Source organism: Dipodomys spectabilis, unplaced genomic scaffold, assembly GCF_019054845.1.
Source record: "Dipodomys spectabilis isolate Male_0828 unplaced genomic scaffold, ASM1905484v1 ptg000053l, whole genome shotgun sequence".
Taxonomy (NCBI): domain Eukaryota; kingdom Metazoa; phylum Chordata; class Mammalia; order Rodentia; family Heteromyidae; genus Dipodomys; species Dipodomys spectabilis.
This window is the reverse complement of record NW_024870730.1, coordinates 79,640-100,692: the sequence shown is the minus strand read 5'-3', so window position 1 is coordinate 100,692 and position 21,053 is coordinate 79,640. Positions and strand designations below refer to the sequence as shown.

The 21,053-nt window shown below is 35.9% G+C and overlaps 1 protein-coding gene across 2 annotated transcripts in view; it reads left to right on the top strand.

The window, feature by feature from the left end:
• Lin28b (lin-28 homolog B) overlaps nt 1–21,053 on the top strand; it is a 77,107-nt gene that overhangs the window by 22,259 nt on the left and 33,795 nt on the right. The window lies entirely within an intron of this gene.

Sequence of the window (21,053 nt, the reverse complement as noted above, 5' to 3'; positions counted from 1 at the left end):
TCTAGTGTAGTATATATTAATGTCCATGCCATAAATACTTCCATCACGGCCCCTTTCAAGCTATGAATAGGTATTAGATGGATGGGAAAAACCATTTAGTCTGTAGGGATGACAATATCTTTTCTTACCTTTCTAGGTACTGTGAATAAGACTGGCAAAAGACAGACTGAAAATAGAGAAACATACAAATTTATTTAATACAAGCTTTAGATGCCACAGGAACCCTGTAAGGAAATAAAGACTTCAATAAATGATTTAGCCTACTTGTTTTTGTTAGGTGTGATGAATAATAGAAAGTCATGAAAAATAAGGGAATAAATCTTACATTTTTAACTATGGGATATGTAACAAGGCCTTTTTGATATTTGCCTTGTCTATATGTTAATTGATTGGAGAAGTACTTTATATAGTCTTATTATATTGTCATTTTATTTTAATCATACATGGGTTTAGCAAATACCAATCTTCTAATCTGTGGCTTGCCTTTTAATTTTCTTATAGTAGATGTTTTCAATTTTCAGTCCAAGTTGTTATATCTTCCTTTTATTGTTATGATATATGCTTTGATATCTTAATGAATATGCTATTTGAATCTGTGGGTTTCCTTTGCAATTTTCTTAATAGTAGATAGAGATTTGAAATGTTTTAGTGCCTAATTTGTTATATTTTGATGTCCTAATAAAGACATTGACTGTTATTTCTTCCAGACATTTTATAAGTTTAGCTTGTACCTTTAAGTTTATAATCCATATCAAGTTAAGTAATATTTATTATTATTGGCGATAGAACAGTCTGCTACAGTTCAGTTAATTGGTTTGTTCCTTCTTGTAGTAGATTATGCTGCTAATGAGTGTAAGAATAGAGCATCTGATAGCTCAAACTCTTCAGCCTCATTCTTTTTCTCAGTATTTTCTTTTTCCTTATACAATAACTTCTTTTGTTGTTCTTTTTTGAGATAATGTCTTGCTATGAAGCCCAGGCTGTCTTCAAACTCACTGTGTAACCCTGGCTGGCCTCTAACACATTTAAGATTCTTCTGCCTCAGCTTTTTGAGTGCTGTGAATTATAGGTGTGCACCTACAGTTGACACAGTTTGTAGTAATAGAATTTAAACCCAGAGCCTCATACTTGGTCCATCTGGCTTTTAGTTTGTTTTCCAGGTAGGTTCTTTTGCAGGACTGGCCTTAAATTACAATTGTCTTATATCTGCCTCCCTAAGTAGATTGGACTACAGGCATGAACCACTCTTCTGGTAACTGTTAATTACTAACAAGAAAAACCTTTATGCATTCTGACTGTGATTATTTTGCATCTATGTATTAATTTCAGGGAGAAACTTCATTTTAAAAAATACTGAATTAGCCGGGCGCTGGTGGCTCACGCCTGTAATCCTAGCTACTCAGGAGGCTGAGATCTGAGGATCGCGGTTCAAAGCCAGCCCGGGCAGGAGAGACCGTGAGACTCCTATCTCCAATAAACCACCAGAAAACCGGAAGTGGCACTGTGGCTCAAGTGGTAGAGCACTAGCCTTGAGCTGAAGAGCTGAGGGACAGCGCCCAGGCCCAGAGTTCAAGCCTCACGACCGACCAAAAAAAAAAAAACAACTGAATTAGCCAATCCATGAGCCTTTATCATAGAGCTTTTATCAGAGATTAAAAAAAAATTTCAGCACAAATCTTGTTGGATTTAATCTTTTAAACATCTGGTTAGCTACTGATTAAAAGTTTATTCCCCACAGAGGAAAAAAACAAAAGAGAAGACAGTAGAAATGTAAAATACCGCCCTTAATTCCTACTAAATATTCTTACTCAAAGTTTTTAGATTTATCTTTTTTCTGTGTAATTGATCATGTCATTTTCAAATGATAGTAATTTTGCTTCACATCTCAATTTTTTTTTTTTTTTTTACCATATCTCAATGTCTCTATAGCTTATGTTCTCTTTCTTTCCTCCTCCTTGTACCTCCAGCATATGCTAGGCAAGCATTCTTAGAACTGAACTGTGCCCCTGACTGCATTTTCTATTTTCACGTATTGGGACATTGACTAAAAGTAGTGATAACTGACATCTTTGCATTTCAACTCACAGAGGCAATATTTAATAATACTAATTTGATAATAAGCATTTTAGGTGTATCAATTTATAGCAGTTTCCATTATTCATAGTTTTCTGGTAGTATTTATTGTGAGTAGAGGTTTTTATCAAATGCTTTTTCTGCATATACTGAGGTGGGCTTATTTTATTCTGTTGATGTGGTGGATTGTTTTGCTTGCATTTCAAATGTTAAACTATTTTTATTGTCCTGGAATAAATTGCACTTGGTTATGAAATGCTTCTTTCTACATAGCATCAAATCTAATTTGTCAGTTTTTTACATAGAAAATTTACATTCATGTTCATGAGATATTGTATTATTTTTCTTTGAACTTTATTAAAAAGCCTTTATTAAAAAGCCTTTTCTCCTTTTCTGTCCCCCCACTTCCTCACCCCTGTCTCCCACCCCCCAGGTGTGGAGCTTGAATTCAGGGCCTGGACACTGTCCCTGAGCTCTTTAGCTCAAGGCTAGTGCTCTACAACTTTGAGCCACAGAGCCACTTTGGTTTTCTGGTGGTTATTTGGAGAGAGTCTTACAGTAGAGGTTTTCGATTTTCAATCCTATTTGTTATATTTTTCTCTTAATAGTTAGGTGTTTTGATATCCTAATGAATATGGTAAAACTAAAGAGACTCTTTCTTGCCTGGCCTGGCCTTAAACTGCAGTCCTCAGATCTCAGCCTCCTTAGTAGCTAAGATTATAGGTGTCAGCTACCTGTGCTGGCTCCTTTTCTGTCCCCGCCCCCCCCCCCCCCCCCCAGCCCATTAGATTTATTTTCAAATCACACTATCCAAGCAAAGATAGTTTCTAAGACACATTAAAAAAAAAGAGAGAGACAAATGTCTGCCTTAGAAGTTTATCAATAAGCTCTTATAGATACATATATGATATAATGACAGAGTGGTTGAGTCCTTTTATAGCATTCATTAGATGAGGTCCCATGTCTGAGAACACTGTACTCAGACACATGGTCAGACAGAAATCAGCATGACTTTCAATGGATGTTTTTTTTCCCCTTCAATTTTAATATCCTTTAGTTGGGGAGAGAAAGTATCCCATTTTTATCTGCAGTGTCTAAGATTTTACAAATCACTGGAGATTCAACTCTCAAGAATATACTGACAGGAGTAAGGCTCTAGCATATATAAAGTAATAGCACGTGGAGAATCTGATTCTTTACAGACTTTTTGTCAGAGTTATATTACTTTCGCCATGGACAGTGGCTCAAGCTTATAACACTTAGCTACTTAGGTGACAAAGATTGTTTAAGGACAGTCCAGGCCAAAAATGAAAGAAAGGAAAGGAAATAAGGGGGGGGAGAGAGAGAGGGAGAAAGGAAACATTTTTGTGAGACTCTTATTTTGGCCATTGACTGGGTAGAGAGGTATGTATGTGCCTGTCATCCCAGCCTCACTGGGAAGCAAAATAGGAACATCAAAGTCCAGGATGGCCTGGATGTAAAGCAAGACCCTATCTCAAAAATACCCAATGCAACAAGGGACTGATAGAATAACTCAAATGTTAGATTGTGTATCTAGCAAGTGCAAGGCCTTGACTGTAATCCCCACTACTGCCAAAAAAAAATCGTATTATTTTAGCCTTACAAAAGTTTGGAAATGCTCACTAGTGCAGCTATATAACCTGGAGGTTGTAATACAGGTAGCTTTTAAATTACTTATTCAACTTTTTAACTAGATGAATGACCATATGTGTGTGTGTATTTAATCACATGTTAATACTTACAAGTTGTGTTTTTGAAGGAATTTATGTATTTATATGTCTTTTCAAGCTTATTTCCTAACAGACAACAATAGCCTCTTCTTCCTTCTTAATTGCTGTGTGATCTTATGATTTGAATGATATTTTAATTTTTATTCCTTATGTTGGAAATTTGTGTGTTTCTCTTTCCTTCTCTTTGTGGTGTTCTAGATCAAATGCAGGTCCTTACATGTGCTAGGCAACCATTCTACCACTGACTTATACCTGAATCTGTTTATCTTAATTGATCAGACATCTTATGTAAGAGAAATATCTAGAGGAAATGATTCTCAAACCATTATAACCAGAGCAGACATTTCACATACTTGGTATGATAGATGAGATGACAGTATGAGAAAGTCAGCTGAAAGTGGCGCTGTAGCTCAAGTGGTAGAGCGCTCGCCTTGAGTTGAAGAGCTGAGGGACAGCACCCAGGCCGAGTTCAAGCCCCACGACCGACAAAAAAAAAAAAAAAAAAATATATAGAGAAAGTCAGCTGAAGACGTGGGGAGTAAGGTAGGAGGTTTGGGCTTGAACTTGCTGATCGTTTAGTATATAATTTATTGACACTAGGGAGTTTCTGAAAGACTTTAAGCAAGGTACTAACTGAAACATTTATGCTCTAGTTGGTTACTCTAGTATATTAAGAATGGAGGGGAGGTGGAACTTTAATCCTTGGAAAAGAAGGCTGAAGACTTAAGTAAAACAGTAACTTGGATCCAGGCATTGGTGGCTCACATTTTAATCCTAGCTAAACAGGAGGGTGAGATCTTAAGATAAAGATGGGAGTCAGCCTAGGAAGATAAATCTGAAAGATTCTTATCTCCAGTTAATCAACAAAAAGAGAGAAATGGAGGTGTAGAGAGCTAGCCGTGAATGAAAAAGCTTAGAACATATGGCCCAGAGTTCAAGACCCAGTATACCAGTTCTCATTCTGTCTCTGTCTCTTTGTCTGTCTGTGTCTGTCTGTCTGTCTCTCTCTCTCTCTATCTCTCTGTCTCTCTGTCTGTCTCTCTCTCTCTTTCACACACACACACACACAAAACTACAACAAAACAAGAACAAAAACCAGCACAGAAATACTGGAGACCATGACATCCTCAAGACTTTTTGTTGTTGTTGGTCATGGGGCTTGAACTCCGGGCCTGAGCACTGTCCCTGAGCTCTTTTGTGACAGGCTAGCAGTACTCTACCAATTTGAGCCACAGCACCACTTGGAATTTTCTGGTGGTTAACTGAAGATAACAGTCTCATGGACTTTCTTGCCCAGGCAGGATTTGAACCTTGATCCTCAGACCTCAGCCTCCTAAGTAGCTAAGATTACAGGCATGAGCCACACAGTGCAAAAGTAGAAAAGTATAGTATGATTATTATTAGGTTTCTAACTTGGGCAATTCAGTGAATAGAAGAATTCTTACAAAGGATGAGAATTTTAGGTAAGGAAAAGCAGCAATTGATGGCAGGGAACTGGATATTGAGTTCTATTTTACAGGTTATAGGAACTCACGCTCACATTTATAAAATAGAAGTCAGTATCCAGACAATTGGGTTTATTAACCTGTAGCAGTAAAAGAAATAGCATATAATATGGAATTTTGGGGCATCTCAGTAAGAAAATGTTAAAAAGGACTTTCTAGGATATGGGTTTTTGTTAGGTAACTTGGGGAGAGGGCCAACAAGAGGTTAAATCTGGATTAGGTACTGTCAGAAAGCAGGAATGATCCTGTTTATGATTATCTTAATATTCTTATCCAGAAAACACAAGGAAATAATCAGCTAAAACCAGAATTGCTAAGAAAGCAGTTATATTAGCTTGAAAACAGGAGTGTTTGAACATTTTTCAATTTTAACAAAGTTCTTGTTTTTGTTTCCATTTGGATAAGGTTGCAAAGTAGCCTTGCCTGATTTGGTGTTCTGTAAAATTGCTTATGTTCAACAGAAAAACATCAAGTCCAGCTGATAGCGCCAGACCAGTGCCCTGCTGTCAGGGTTAGTTACTTTTGTTTTTCTCCATCTGAACAGTTACAAGGGAGGAAGAGAATTTAGCAAAAGTGTGGTGGCAAAGACAAATGTTGAGTGATTGTAGGAAGTGTTCTAGTAAGTCTGTTGTTATGATATAGTAAGGATAGTAACTGAAGGAAGTTTAGAGTAATTGTGAGGAAATTCCAGTTGGCATATGGTTATAATGGTTAAACTCAGATTTAGTTGGAGTAGATTTCTTGGTCAGTTTGTTGTTGAAATTAGACCTTAGGACCTCTTAGTAGGCTCTACCTCCTAAATGTCACATTACTTCTCTCATCACTCCACTGAGTGGAGTTCTAGTATATGAACCCTTGAAAGACAAACCACATCCAAACCATCACTGAGAATAAGCAAGAAAAATCATCTAGGTTGATCAGATAATCAGATACCCATCTCCCTAACACTCCTTATTAGCAAGGATTCCAGACGGGTGAGCCACCAGCTGCTCAACCAGATCCCCATTCTTATTTAAAAAGCTTTAGAATCCTGTCTGTGGTAGCAGTAGTCCTAAGTTATTATGTATTTTTTAAGCAAACTGAATGCTACAACTATACTACTGTGTATGTACACACACGTCATTTTATGTATGTTGATATAGATCAGAGTTTTTTTTTTTTTTTTTTTTTTTGGGTTCGGTCGTGGGGCCTGAACTCTGGGTCTGGGCGCTGTCCCTCAGCTCTTCAGCTCAAGGCTAGTGCTCTACCACTTGAGCCACAGCGCCACTTCCGGCTTTTTTCTCTTTGCTTATGTGGTGCTGGGAATCGAACCCAGGGCCTCAGGCATGCAAGGCAAGCGCTCTACCACTGAGCCACCTTCCCAGCCCCAGATCAGAGTTTTTTGTATTTGAAAATGACATTTTCAGTATATTATATCCTAATCCAGACTTCTATTTTTAGCAATATTCATTTATTGTAGTGATTTATTTATTGTACTAACAGTGTTGAGCGATCACGTATTCTTAACCATAACTCTGTGCCTTTCTAGCGCTAGCTGAGAAAGCTGTGAGAAATCTGACTGCATGTAGAGAGTAATTATCCTTTTGTGTAAGCATTCTTCTAATAGCAGGTACTACATTTCCAAACGACTATTTAGATTTGATGAGTGTCAGAAGAGACAAATGATCAGGGTTGTAAAGGATATGTGTAAGAGAAAGGAAAAATTATTAATAATATTGATGAAGGACCAACAAACAGAGGTGACAGAGAAAGTGTGCTAATGAGAATTTTTAGAAATAAAAACAGTATTGCTGAATGATGATTTGTTATTTAAGGAGATACTCTGGTATTCTTACTGATAAAATGAGCTTTTCTTTTCTTTTTGTTATTTTTTTTTTTTTTTCTTTTGAGACCTGTTCTTACTTTGTAGCCAGCCTCTCAACTGCTGGAATTACAAGGGAATGTACCATTTTTCCTGGCAGTTTTTCTTGATAATTAAAAAAAAATTCTTTGGGAGTTGGAAACTGGAGGTCTGAAGGATTGTGAGTTTGAGGCCAGCCTGGGCTAACTTAGTGAGGTTTTGTCATAGATAACAAAACAAGAAAATCCCTATCTGTAGCTGGGAGATAATTTTCTAAGATGTAATATTAAAGTAGAGGGAAGGAAGACAGTTTATAACACACTCACAAATTAATGAAGTCTTGGCTTAAAATTATCTTTTTCTATTTTTTCTGGTTACTTTAACTGTTGGTCGTAACAGTAAGCATCAACATGGTGAAACTAAGGCATTGCCTTACATATATCCAGTGATTTTTTCCATGAAAGAGTTAGAGCAGGGTTATGGAACTTGTTTCATGCCTGGAAAGATCCCCTGGGGCTTCGTGACCCTTCTGTGATCATTGGAGCAGGCTGGGCACTTGAACAGATCTTTTTTTTAAGAGGAGGAGTGTTTGCTAATTCTTCATCCAACCCACCATCAGCCATAAAGGTTTTCTCCCAAGGCATATAATATCCTGTTGTCTTATACATAAGTTGTAAAGCAAATGTTTTTATATAGTCAATTAAAATATGTTTAAAAATAATACACTTTGTCATATTTATATTTTCTTTTACAACAGTAGGATAAAGATGCAGTTCACTTTCTTTTTCACCTAATTTTAGTTCAGTATAATACTAGAAATCCTAGTTGAACAATTAGAAAAAGGAAATAAATAAAAATTATCTAAATTAATAAGAGAAAAATTGTATGTATATCACTCTAAAATTGTTAGAACAAACAAATTCAGTAAAGTTTTAGTGTCCAAGATGCCTCCTAAAATTATTTACACTTCTTCACATGAATAAAATATCAAAATTACATTAAGAAACTTACATTTATAATAGTTACAAAAAGAATACAATCTTTGGAATAAAATTAGACTAGGAGCCAAAATATCCATAGTCTAAGAACTGCATGATATCACTGAAAGAAATTGGAACAATATAAATAAATGGAAAGGCACCTTATGTTTATTGCTAAGATACGAGTACTAACAAAAGCAAGGTTCCATATTGTCCCTTTCAAAGCCACAGTAATAGAAAAAAAAAAAAATCAATCTTAAAGTTCACTGAAATGTCAAGGGGTCTCAAATAGCTAAAACAATATTGTGAACTTGTAGTTTTCTCTATATATAATCTTGTTATCTACAATGATAATTTGACTTCTTTTTCAATTTAGTTGTCTTTTATTTCTTTCTCTTGCTTTCCTGCTTTGGTAAGAACTTCTAGTACTATATTTAAAAACATGGTGAGAGTAGATATTCTTTTCATGTTCTAAATCTTAGAAAGTGTTCAGCTTTTCCTAACTTAGTCTAGTGTTCAGCAATTATATCATAAAGGAATGAGCCATATATTCATTCCTTGTATTATGGTGATCTTTATACTGTGAAATAAGTTTGCTATTATTTTGTGGGGTTTTTGCTCCTATGTTCATCAAAGATACTAGCCTGAATTTTCTTTTTTTATTGTATTCATATCTGGCTGTTGGTATCAGAGTAATACATGTCTCATAAAATGTGTTTAGAAATTACTCCATTTCAATTTAAGGAGAACTATTGTCAGTTCCTTTGTAAATGTTTGGTAGAATATAGCATTAATGCTATCTCATTCCTGGCTTTTCACTGATGAGAGATTTAATCTTGTTATCATTCTGTTTGCTTTTCTGTTTCTTCATGACTTAGCTTTGATAAGATGTATGTGTCCAGAAATTTGTTCATTACTGTGAAGTTATAAATTAGCATATTTTTTTTCTAGTAATCTCTAATGATCCTTTGTATTTCTTGAAATAAGTTGTAATGGTTCCCTTTTTATTCTGATTTCATTTGAATCTACTTTCTTTCTTACTACCTAGGATTTTACAAATATCACTTAATTTTTCAAAGAACAAGTTCTGTAATTTTTGGTGTATTTCATTTATTCCTAGTCTGATTTTCCTCCCTCCCTCCCTCCCTCCCTTCCTCCCTTCCTTCCTTCCTTCCTTCCTTCCTTTCTTCCTTCCTTCCTTCCTTCCTTCCTTCCTTCCTTCCTTCCTTCCTCCCTCCCTCCCTCCCTCCCTCCCTCCCTCCCTCTCCCTTTCCCTCTCCCTCCCCCTCCCCCCCCTCTTTCTCTCACTCGTTGCAAGTGTTTGGTTTGTCATCTTTTCCCCTAGCTCCTTGAGATGCAGTGATAGGTTGCTTATTTGAAAATTTTCTGCTTTTTGTGTTGATATTGGTTGCTATAAGCTTTTCTGTCATTAATGCTTTTGCTGTATCCAATATATTCTAGTGGTTGTGTGCTCCATTTTCATTTAAGAAAATTTAAATCCATCTGTTGATTTTTTTTCCTTCAGCCATTGTTTTTTTTTTCAGAGTAAATTATGTAATTACTGTATTTGTATAGTTTTCAGAGCTTTTCTTGTTATGGATTTATGGTTTTAGTACACTGTGGTCAAAAGATGGTTGATGACAATTCAGTTTTGTTGTTGTTGTCAGTTGTAGGGCTTGAACAAAGGGTCTGGGCACTGTCTCTGAGCTCTTCAGCTCAAGGCTAGCACTCTCTACTACTTGAGGCACAGCACTACTAGTGTTTTTGGAGTGGTTAAGTGGAAGTAAGAGTTTCATGGGGATTTCTGCCCAAACTAGCTTCAAACCTTGATCCTTAGATCTCAGCCATCTGAGTAGCGGGGATTACAGGTGTGAGGTACCCGTGCTTGGCTAACAATTCAGTTTTTAAAAATTGGTTGAGACTTGCTTCTGGCAAATTATATGATCTAACCTGGAGAATGTTCCATATGTTGATGAGATGAGATGATTGCATATTGTGCTGCTCATAAATGGAATTATCCATACATGTTTATTAGGTCCATTGGTCCAGGATATAATTGAACTCTGTTATTTCTTTGTTGATTTTTCTGTGTGAATAATCTGTCCTTTCTGAAAATGAGATTTTAAATTCCCTACTCCCCCTTTTTTTTCATTACTGAGAATCGAACTCAGTGCCTCACAAACTCCTACCTAATAGAATTACATTGGAGTCTATCTTTAGGTCTAATATTTGTATATTTGGTTGCTCAATATTAGGTTTGTATGTACTTATTTGGGGATTTTGTCTTGCTGAGTTTATCATATATAATAACTCTCCTTGTCTCTTTTTACTAGTTTTTCTTTCAATCTTATGTTCAACAGTGTCTTTATTTTTTTAATTTATTTTTTTTGGCGGTGCTAATGATCAAACCCAGGTTCTTGCTCATGCATTACCTTTGTCATCAGACTGCCTAAATTTATATATTAGTTCTGGTGATTGCTTTAAAGATTCCTAAATACTTATACTAAATTTATATATTAGTTCTGGTGATTGCTTTAAAGATTCCTTAATACTCATATATCTGTTTTGTAAACAGAGACAGGTCCCCATCCTTTCCAATATTGCTGCCTATTTTCCTTGATTGTAATGTCTCTGACCTTCAGTTTGTAGTTGAATAGAGATAACAAAAATGAACGTTCATGTTTTACTCTTAATCCAAGGAGGAAAGTGTTTTAAGGTTGAATTAGCTTTAGATTTTTACATAGATGTTATTTAGAAGATTGAGAATATTTCCCTTTCTCTTTTCTTTTTCTCCCCCTCCCTCTTTTTTCTTGTCTTTTCCCCTCTCTCCTCCCTTCCTCCTTTCCTTCCTTTCTTTTTTTCTTGTCTTCTTTCCTCTCCCCTTCCTCTCTTCCTCTCTCCCTTTCTCTCTCTCTTTTTTCTCTTCTCTTTTCTTTCTTTTGCCAATACAGGTCTTGAATTCAGAGCTATTTGCTCTCATTTGACTTTTTTGCTTACCACTAAGACTTTACCACTTGAGCCACACTTCTAGTCCAGCATTTTTCAGTTTTTCTGCTTGAGCTGGCTTTCAACCACAATTTTCAAATCTGGATGCTCTCAGATCCTACCCTAGTAGCTAAGATTATAGATAGGCTTTAGCCACTGGAACCCATTTTCTTTACTTTTATTGTATTTGGGGTTGTTCTGCTGTTATCGTTTCATTTTCTATGTTTCAGAGAATAGAAAACTCAAACTCATACTTGTTTTCTCCTGATATATTTTTGGTCAGTTGTAGGGCTTCAGCTCTGGGCTTGGGTGCTATCCCTGTGCTCTTCAGCTCAAGGTGAGCACTCTGTTGCTTGAGCCACAGTGCCACTTCCAGTTTTCTAGTGGTTTATTGGAGATGAGAGTCTCACGGACTTTGCTGCCCTAGGCTGGCTTTGAACCATGATCCTTAGATTTCATCCTTCTGAGTTAGCTAGGGTTACAGGCGTGAGCCACCGACCAGCACCTGGCATGTAATATATATTTGCAATCCAGATCATTTCTATGATCTACAATTTTTTTAATTTCACCTCTCAATCAAGCGCACAATTGGCCATTCTGTATTTTAGTTTCTAGCCAGAGATAGCATCGTATTCCATAAGTTGAAGACTCAGTCCACAAAATTGCCTTAAAGTCAGGCCCAGTCGCAAGTCTAAACCTCTGAGACTTTAAACTGGGGTTCCCACAACTCTTTCCCTGAGTTCAATTATTTTATTGGAATGGCTCATTTTTACTAGAACTCCGGGAATCACTATACTTACACAGGTATGCATCCAGTATAGAGTGAGGTCTGGGAGGATCCTGAGTATAGGAGGAAAATAGTGCAACATTCTTCTCACTGGCTAATGAGTTGTTGGTCATCTTTCTGAAACTGTGTGTCAACTTTCCAAATACTGACCATTTGAGTTTTTATGAAGACTTTGTTGCATAGGCATTATTGAACCTTGAGCAACCATGTGGCAGTGTGATTGGGCAAAAAAGTGTGATAAAGCTAATAAATTGCAGTAGGGAAATCCAGCATGGCCTGTCTGTTCAGATTCTTATCCTATCTATACAGCATTCCTTCCTTGGGGGTAGAAATAGGTAGAAATGGGGGTCCTATGATCAACTCTCAGACAAGATAGCTCAAAGAATTTCTTTTATGGTTACCAGCTACAGTTAAGGAAAGATTTGAGTACATTTTTGGACTCTGACTTGCCTTAGGAAAAATGAAAGAACAAGTAAAAAGAGAGCAGGAGTAGATGAAAAGGAGAGTTTCTGAGGCTAGCTTTGAGGCTTGCAGTGCCATTACATTATTCTAGTCACAGAAAATGACAAGGGCATTGGGAATAATGAGACTGCAACTGAAAAGCAAAAACTGCACAAATCACAGTGTTTTTTTTTTAAAGTTCGATCTTACTAAGTCATTTATGTATTCATAGTATTTCTTTAAGTGAATGTTAGATTGGTTCTGATAACCCCACTTTGATTCTTGAGATTTATAGATCTTTATTTCTCTCTTATTAGTTTAACCAAGGATTTATCAATTTTGTTGAAAGAACTGGCTTTTAACTTTCTTGATTTTCTCTTATTGGTTTTCCTTACTTCATTGATGTTTGAACTTAAACTTTCTTCCTTATACCAACTGGTACTGGGGCTTGAACTCAGGATTTCACTCTCACTTATTTTTTGCTTTTTTTTTTTTTTTGGTGTCAGTCTTAGGGCTTGAACTCAGAACCTGAATATTGTCCCTAAGCTTTTTTACTCAAGGCTAGCAATCTACCACTTGAGCCACAGCTACACTTTGGCTTCTTATTCTTTTTTTTTAATTTTTATTTTTTATGGTTAACTGGAGGTAAGAGTTCCATGGACTTTTCCTGCCCAGGCTGGTCTTACACTACAAGTCTCAGATCTCAGCCTCCTGAGTAACTTGGATTACAGGCATGAGCCATCAGCTCCAGGCTCACTTGGCTTTTTCTTCACCACTGGCACTCTTACTATTTGAGCCATTCCTCCACTTGTAAACAACTTTTAAAAGTTTATTCAGCTATCTCTTAAGTTCTTAGTTTCAAAGAGGAGCAATAAAATACAATGTCTACCATAAAAGAATCAATTTTCTATAATTTTTTTGTATTAGAGAAGTTTTACAGCTAATTCTTTTTTTTAAGTGGTAGGACAGTTTATTACAAAGGGATTCATGTTAATAGACGGAAGCAAGTCATCTCTAGGATGGGAAAGACTTACGTGTGTGTGTGTGTGTGTGTGTGTGTGTGTGTGTGTGTGTGTGAGAGAGAGAGAGAGTGTGTGTGAGTCATGGGGCTTGAACTCTGGGCCTGGGTGCTGTCCCTCAGCTCTTCAGCTCAAGGCTCTTCCACTTGAGCCACAGCGCCTTTTCTGGTTGGTTAATTGGAGAATGAGAGTCTCATGGACTTTCCTGCCCGGGCTGGCTTTGAACAATGATCCTCAGATCTCAGCCTCCTGAGTTGCTAGGATTACAGGCATGAGCCACTGATGTCTGGAAATTTTTTTTTTAGATTTATTTTATATTTGATTTTAGACATTATATATTACTTATTATACTTCAGTGCCACAAAGACTTGATGTTAAAATCAGTCTATGTCTTCTGGTTTATGTTATTTTTAAAAAAATTTATTGTTAAGGTGATATACCAAGGAGTTACAGTTACATACATAGTGAGTACATTTCTTGTCAAACTTGTTACCCCCTCCCTCATTTTTCTCCCACTTTCCTTCCCCCTAACCCCCTCCCCAAGTTGTACAATTCATTTCCAACAGATGGTCTTGCGAATGTCGCTGTTGCCTTGGTTCCCCCCTTGTCCTTTGTCTCACCATTTTGTTGTTCTCCTTCCCTTCCCTAATTCAGATAAACATACATAAAGTACCAAGGTACCAAAATAAAATACAGTGACAAAAGGGGATATATCATAGGGGGAAGAACGTACAAAAGAAACAAGAAATCACATAATATGTTAAAAACAACAAAGAAAAACCTCTTGTTTCCATGTCTTGGAAGTTATTTCACTTAGCATCATCTTATATATCTATGGCCACACCACCCTGAATGCACCTGGAAGACTTGTTAAATTTTAAAGGTCAAGAAAATGAAAGGATAAAAGCATGTATTGAATAGGGAGGCCTACTAGAAGCCAAAGCTTTACACTTCTAAAGTTTAGTGACTATGTTGTTGATGAATGATTGAAACATACCAGAGAACATTATACTAGTCATCTTGGTTTATATGGACTTTCACTATTAAGAGTACAGCTTTGAATTCTGGTTTTGCCATTCATCAGATAGGAGTTTCTATCGTCATCCTCATCTTGAAGAGAAAATGTTCCAGCTAATTTTTGTTCTCTCTCTCCCTCTTACTTGTACCCCACTATTCTGATTTTCTCCCTCTGCCTCAAACATATATTGATCACCAGCTGTATTTCTGGGATGGCTTTAAGTAAGTGAAAAATTACATTTCCTTTCAAGAAACTTAAGACCTTACAGAAAATCAAACACATAATAGTATGATAGTTGCTGATACTGGTGATATACTAGGTGCATAGTTGGGACAATATTTGGTATAGAGTCTCTATACATAAAGATGTTATGAAAAAGCTCTGGTAGTGGGCTGGGACGTTGGCTCAGTGGTAAGAATGCTTGCCTTGCACGCATGAGGATCTGGGTTCAATTCCTCAGTACCGCATAAGCAGAAAAAAAGCTGGAAGTGGTGCTGTGGCTCAAGTGATGAGGGACAGTGCCTAGGTCTAGAGTTCAGCCCCCACGACTGACAAAAAGAGAAGAAAAGAAAAGAAAAAGCTTTGATTTGATATCTAGAAATTTTCCTAGTAAAGGTAAGTTGGATTAAATGAAAGGCAGTACAGTGCTGGTTACAGAACCTTAATACATGTGAGTGCCTTCAGGTAGGAGAGCATACTGGGTGCTTAAAAGAATAACAATATAAACCAAATATTGTGCTAAGCACTGTTCTAGACATTTTACATTGATTATTTGGGACAATAACTGTAGCAAGTAGTTTTTATTCCTAGAAGATATTAGGTAATATTAGTTTGTAGATAAGGGGACTGTGGTTTGGTTTCTAGGTGGTTTGTTGTCATTGCTTTTTATTTCTTTTTAGAATTTCTGGTTGTGCAGCTTGAATTTGTAAGTAGGAGAAGCAAGGTTCACATTGAACATTAACCCATCCATTTGTTTCCATAATATTTTTCATTTTTATTTTTCTGATGCCATTTGCATTTGAGCATTGTGGCCAGTCTTAGTATATCTGTCTCTTCTCTCCCTCCTCTCTTTTTTCCTCTCATTTCTCTCCCTCCCCCCACCTCTCTGTGTTGCTAGGAGTTGAAGCAGAACCTTGTGCATACCAGACAAGTGCTCTCCAGGTATATCAATAAGGGCTAGTAAAAATGAGGGATGGGAGTTCTGTAAAGTTGAATGGGTAGGGAACCAGCCTTTATAGCAGTGGTCTCCTAATTTTCAAAATGAGTAGGGATTTGTGTGCAGGATTCAGTAATGTACTAGTTACATAAATGTTTTCTTCCGTTTCTTTGGTGAAAGGCCTTAAATTGTTGGATTTGAGGCACTTCTTGATTTATGATTTCATGAGTGTAGGTAGGTGGGTGGATGACATGGACACTGACCCTAATGTAAACCTTCCTAACTTACCCTCTGTTTGCAAGCTTGTTCATGTCACTCATCATATATAATGTATGAGAAAGGCTTTTTGCAGTTGTGTTAGAAATGCTGATTCTTACCAGAGTTGCAGTCCCATCTGGTAGTTTTATAAGGTAGATATGGCTCCTTCAACTGAGTTTTTAGTCAGCATCCTAACTTCAAGAATTCTCTCTTCTGTTTTCTTTTCCTTATTGTGAACCCATTGCCTGTTACTCTCATTTTGAAGACACATCTATTCAACCTACCCTTTTGAAGTAGAAGTCAGCTTATGTTATCTAAGGAAGGAGATATGTTCTTACCTCCATTTTTTGCTACAGGATTACACTGTAGCAAAACTTAAGTGTCTTCCTGATCCTGTTACAGAAAAGGAAAAACATAGGTCAAAGAGACAGGTAAAAAATACAGTAAATAGTTCTACCCAGGGATTGAAATACACAAATAAAGTATACATTTGTCCTATTCTCATTTGACTCCACATTTCTGTCATGTCTCTTAAGCAATTGAGAGAAAGAATAGTAAGGAAAAATGAAGATCCATATTTTAATGACTATGTAATATGTTTGTGCCACAACAAATTAAAAAAAAATTGGAATAAAGGGAAGTAAGAGGAAAGGAAATCTTACATGTTGGAATAGGAAGAGCATAGATTGAAGGAGTTAGTTGAACTAGCTTATGGTCAGAATCGCTTTGTTCCGTTCCGTTGTAAGCTGATAACAGTGTCTCCTTCTTAGGCGTGTTAGCCTATTTTTTTTTTCCTGCCAGTCCTGGAGGTTGAACTCGGTCCTGGGTGCTGTCTCTGACTATTTGTGCTCAAAGCTAGCACTTTCCCACTTGAGCCACTGCTCCACTTCTAGCTCTTTGGTATTAAATTAGAGATAAGAGTCTCACAGACTTTTCTGTCTGGGCTGGCTTTGAACCATGATCCTCAGATGTCAGTCTCAGCTAACATTACAGGCCTGAGTCACCACTATGCTGTTAGCAGGTTTTTTTGTTTGTTTTGCTATTGTTGTTTGTTTTGTTTTGTCTTGCTTTTGTACGTCCTAGGGCTTGAACTCTGGGCCTGGGTGCTATCTCTGAGTTCCATTTTCTCAAGGCTAGCACTTTATCACTTGAGCCACAGTGCCATTTGTACTTTCCTACCCAAACTGGTTTTGAACTGCTATCTTTAGATAGATCTCAGCCTCCTGAATAGCTAGGATTACAGATCTGAGCCACTGGTGCCCAGCTGTTAGCAGTTTTTTTTTTTTTTTTTTAATGTTCTTCATTCATTTGGTCATTCCTTTGTTTACTTTTTCACTCAGTGGTAGTTATTCTCCATATGACTTTCCTATATTTTGTCTAAGTAAATGGGACAGATGTAAAGGTAAGTCTAAACACCAGAAGGCCCTAACTTGTCTAGGTAGGCATTAATTTGCATTCATTAATTAGGTGGTTGGAACATCATGAGGCATATTGAGTATGGGTGATGTTTCCTTAAAATGCGTAGAAGAAAGGACAAACAAGGAAAATAAATACATACTAGCTTTGAGTGGAGTCAGAAGAAGGATAGCTTTACTACCTTAAACTATTACAGTGTTATCTACATTTTATTCCAGAAAAATCAAGTATAGTGAGTGTCATCTTGACCTTAAGCATAAAAGAATTAGTTAATTAATCTACTTATTTAATGTCGGTCATGGGGATTGAACTCAGGGCCTGGGCACTGCCCCTGAGTTCTTGCTTAAGTTTAGTGCTCTATCTGAGCCAGTGTCACTTTTGGTTTTCTGTGGTGAATTGGAGATAAGAGTCTGATAGACTTTCCTTTCAACACTGACTTTGAACCATGATCCTTAAAGCTCTGCCTCCTGATTAGCTAGATTTACAGGTGTGAGCTACCAGTGCCCAGTAAGAATTTATTTTTTATAGCAGAAGTAAGATCCACACAATTTCACTTTGCGTGAGCAAAGTCACTTATAAAGCTTGGTTCATGCTTTTATTTATTTATTTTTTAAATAAGAGTTTAAAAAATGTTTGATTTCACTGGTGCTAAACCTAGAATTGCATTAGGCCCTTTGTAAAATACTAAGATATACACTACGTTCTTTAGCCTTAATTACAAGATAATTCCAAAGGAGTAAAACATGTGGAAGATGTATGTAATTATTTGCATAGTACATCAATGCACTATAATCTCTACATGAAAAAAATCAAGTGAAAGAGAAAAGAATGATCAGATTGGGGCAACTGAGGGAAACATTTGAATTATGCCTTGAAGATTTAATAAGATTTTCATAGATAACTATGAATAGGGGAGTGTTGCTCTAACCAGAATAATCTAGATGAGGTGAGATGATCTTCATGGAAGTTCATACAAGCTGGTATTACTAAAGGAAGGTTTTTTGTTTTGTTTTGTTTAGATAGAAGTAAGGGTATAAACAATCTCATCCAAAATCTAAGAAAGTGGTATTTACAGATTTCTGAGATAGAGACTAATAAACTTAATGTATTCAGAGAGAATGGCCAGCTGTGGAGAGTGCTGTGGATCAGGGAGGAGATGATGTAGAAATAATGCAAGAATGAGTATACTTATCCTGGTAGGGTATATTAGGGCCTGAAATAGGGGAATAGTATTCCAGTGATATGAATGGTAGAGATGAAAAAAATTGTGAGGTAAAAATGGACAGGATTCAATAAATAGTTTAGTTACAAATAAGCAGTAGAATCAATATGACTAGAAAAATAGAGGACTCCTTAATAAAAATTCAGTTGATTTTTGTGACAAAATATATTTAGGTAATTCTTCACCTTTTAGTAACTCATATTTTAGCTCTTTTCGTTTAATAGCGAAGAGAGATGTTCTCTGGGAGCTCTTGTCTTTTTTGCCATACATTGTAGTACATATTAATTATGTATTGTCAAGTTTATCTACCTAAATTGTCTTACATACAGGAAGAACATGTATGATGAAATAAAAGTATTCTTACAGAGTATCATGAAAAATAACCAGAATTTTACTTTAAATTTGGAAAAGCAGTTTACTTACAAATGATAGTTATAAAAAATCTTAATGATGGAAAATGAAATCAAAAGAAGGTGAATGTACACTATAATAGAAGATAAATAAGTGACAAATTTTGTTTTAGGAATAAAATATATAAATATTTGATATCTATAATTAAAGCTGCTGTTCCTTCATTCTTATTATTTGAGTAGCTAAACTGTGTGTTGTCTGATTTAAAAGAAATAATCTGTTCTACCTTGAATGGGAAAAGAGGAAAGAAATAAATGCAAGAGTTGGTGTACAGAAAATAGAAGAGATGCTTTAAAATAGCTGAAATAACTTTTGAAATGATGATTTATTAAAGAGTGTAGGCAGTTGTAATTCTTTTCCCCCCACTACATACCATCAAACAGCAGAAAAGAAGCTGTCAAATTTTAGACCTCAGTGTGAAGAATTTCATTATGTTCAATGACCTGCTATAAAAAAGTAGATTTATTAACTGTTTTCATGAATTACTTTCACAACGAGTACTCTCCTTTTTCATTAAACTTTGAAATACTGTTTTAATTTATTCCATGTAATTATTTTAATTACAATTTTAGCAATCTTCCTTTATTTGTGGGATATGCATTGTATGATGTCCAGCAGGTTATGGATGATCTAGGGAAGGTATTGTAATACTAAATTGTATGCATGCTATGTTGTTTTCTTCTAAATAAATAAAAAAAATGTAATTTCCTTTTTCACTAAGCACCTGTTAGCCATAGTGGCTGTAATTTGAAGTACTGAAGCAAAACCAGCATGAATTCCCCTTTCCCTCCACCTTCTGGGCTTTTAATTAGCCTTGCATTTAATTGACAGGAGCCCTACCACTTGAGCCAAGAACCTAGCCCTTTTTAATTATTTATTTTTCAAATATGGTCTCCTGTTAATGCCTCATCCAACCTAGATCTTACACTTTCCATGTAGCTAGGGTAATAGGTGTACTACTAGGTCCAGTAATTTTTCTTTGGTTAAGATGACTTTGAAAATGATTTTTTTTCCTGGGCTGAAGATCCTTATAATCCTCCCAAAAGCTTGAATCCCAGGTACCTGTCTAGATTTGTTCTTAGTGTTGCTCTTAGCACCTCAGCATATGGTTTTCTTTTCTTATTAAGAACTTTTGCCTTTCATTTAAAGGAAGTACTTTATAGCTACTTTTATGTATGTATGAATTGTTGGCATCAGTATTCTTGTACTATCAGGCCTGTAACCAGTAGAGAACAACCTGTTGATCTGATAACCAGTATGGTTGTTTATTAATATGGGCAAGTGGTGGGATGATGGGATGATTCATATTCTGAGTGGGATGGCTACAGATTACATCATGGAATCTGAAATGTGTGAATTATTTCTGAAATTTTCCATTAAATATGATCATTGTTGACTTCAGGCCACTCAAACAAAGTGAAATTGTGGGTGTGGGGAACCACTGTATTTAGCTACTATATTTGGCAGTTTTCTGTTCTGTAGTGAAATAACAATAGCAAGACAATTTTATAAATAAAGAACTTTATTTTTACTTGCCCCCCCCAAAGTTTAATTTCTGAATTGGCCCTTGAATTCAGGAAAGGCTTTTACAGTATATACAAAGGGATTTAAGTATATAAGTTAATCATTTAAAAATATTTTTTGGTATATTTTGAAGCAGTGTATTCATGTTGATAAAGGAATTAATATTGAAAAAGACAATGAGTATTTGAAACCAAGGCTATAATTTAATTAGAAATAAGTTTTTGCAAAAAATAAACTATATTTCAAATGATAAAAGTCAACATTTTTTGTAAAAAGCTCAAAAAGTATAGTAGAGAAGATCTAGGAGATTTCATCATCTTCCCAAACAGAACTGGTAAAAATGATTTTATGTGGTTTACTGTCCTGTTCTGTACCCTATCTCAATAGAAAGAAGAATGTTTCTTTTAACAACTTTATGAAATGGCATTATGGTGACATATCATTTGTTAATTTTTTTTTTACTCTTCCTATGTCAGTGTATATAGATCTCAAATAAAAATTAATGCTTTAATAATGTTATATCATATGGCTCTATTATAATTTATTTTATCAGTGAGATTTAATGAACATTTGATGGTTGTAATTTTTTTTACCAGACTGCTGAGTCTATTTTCAATGAAAAATAAAAAGTTTATTTATAGCTAAGTCAAAGAATTTGTACTTTAAA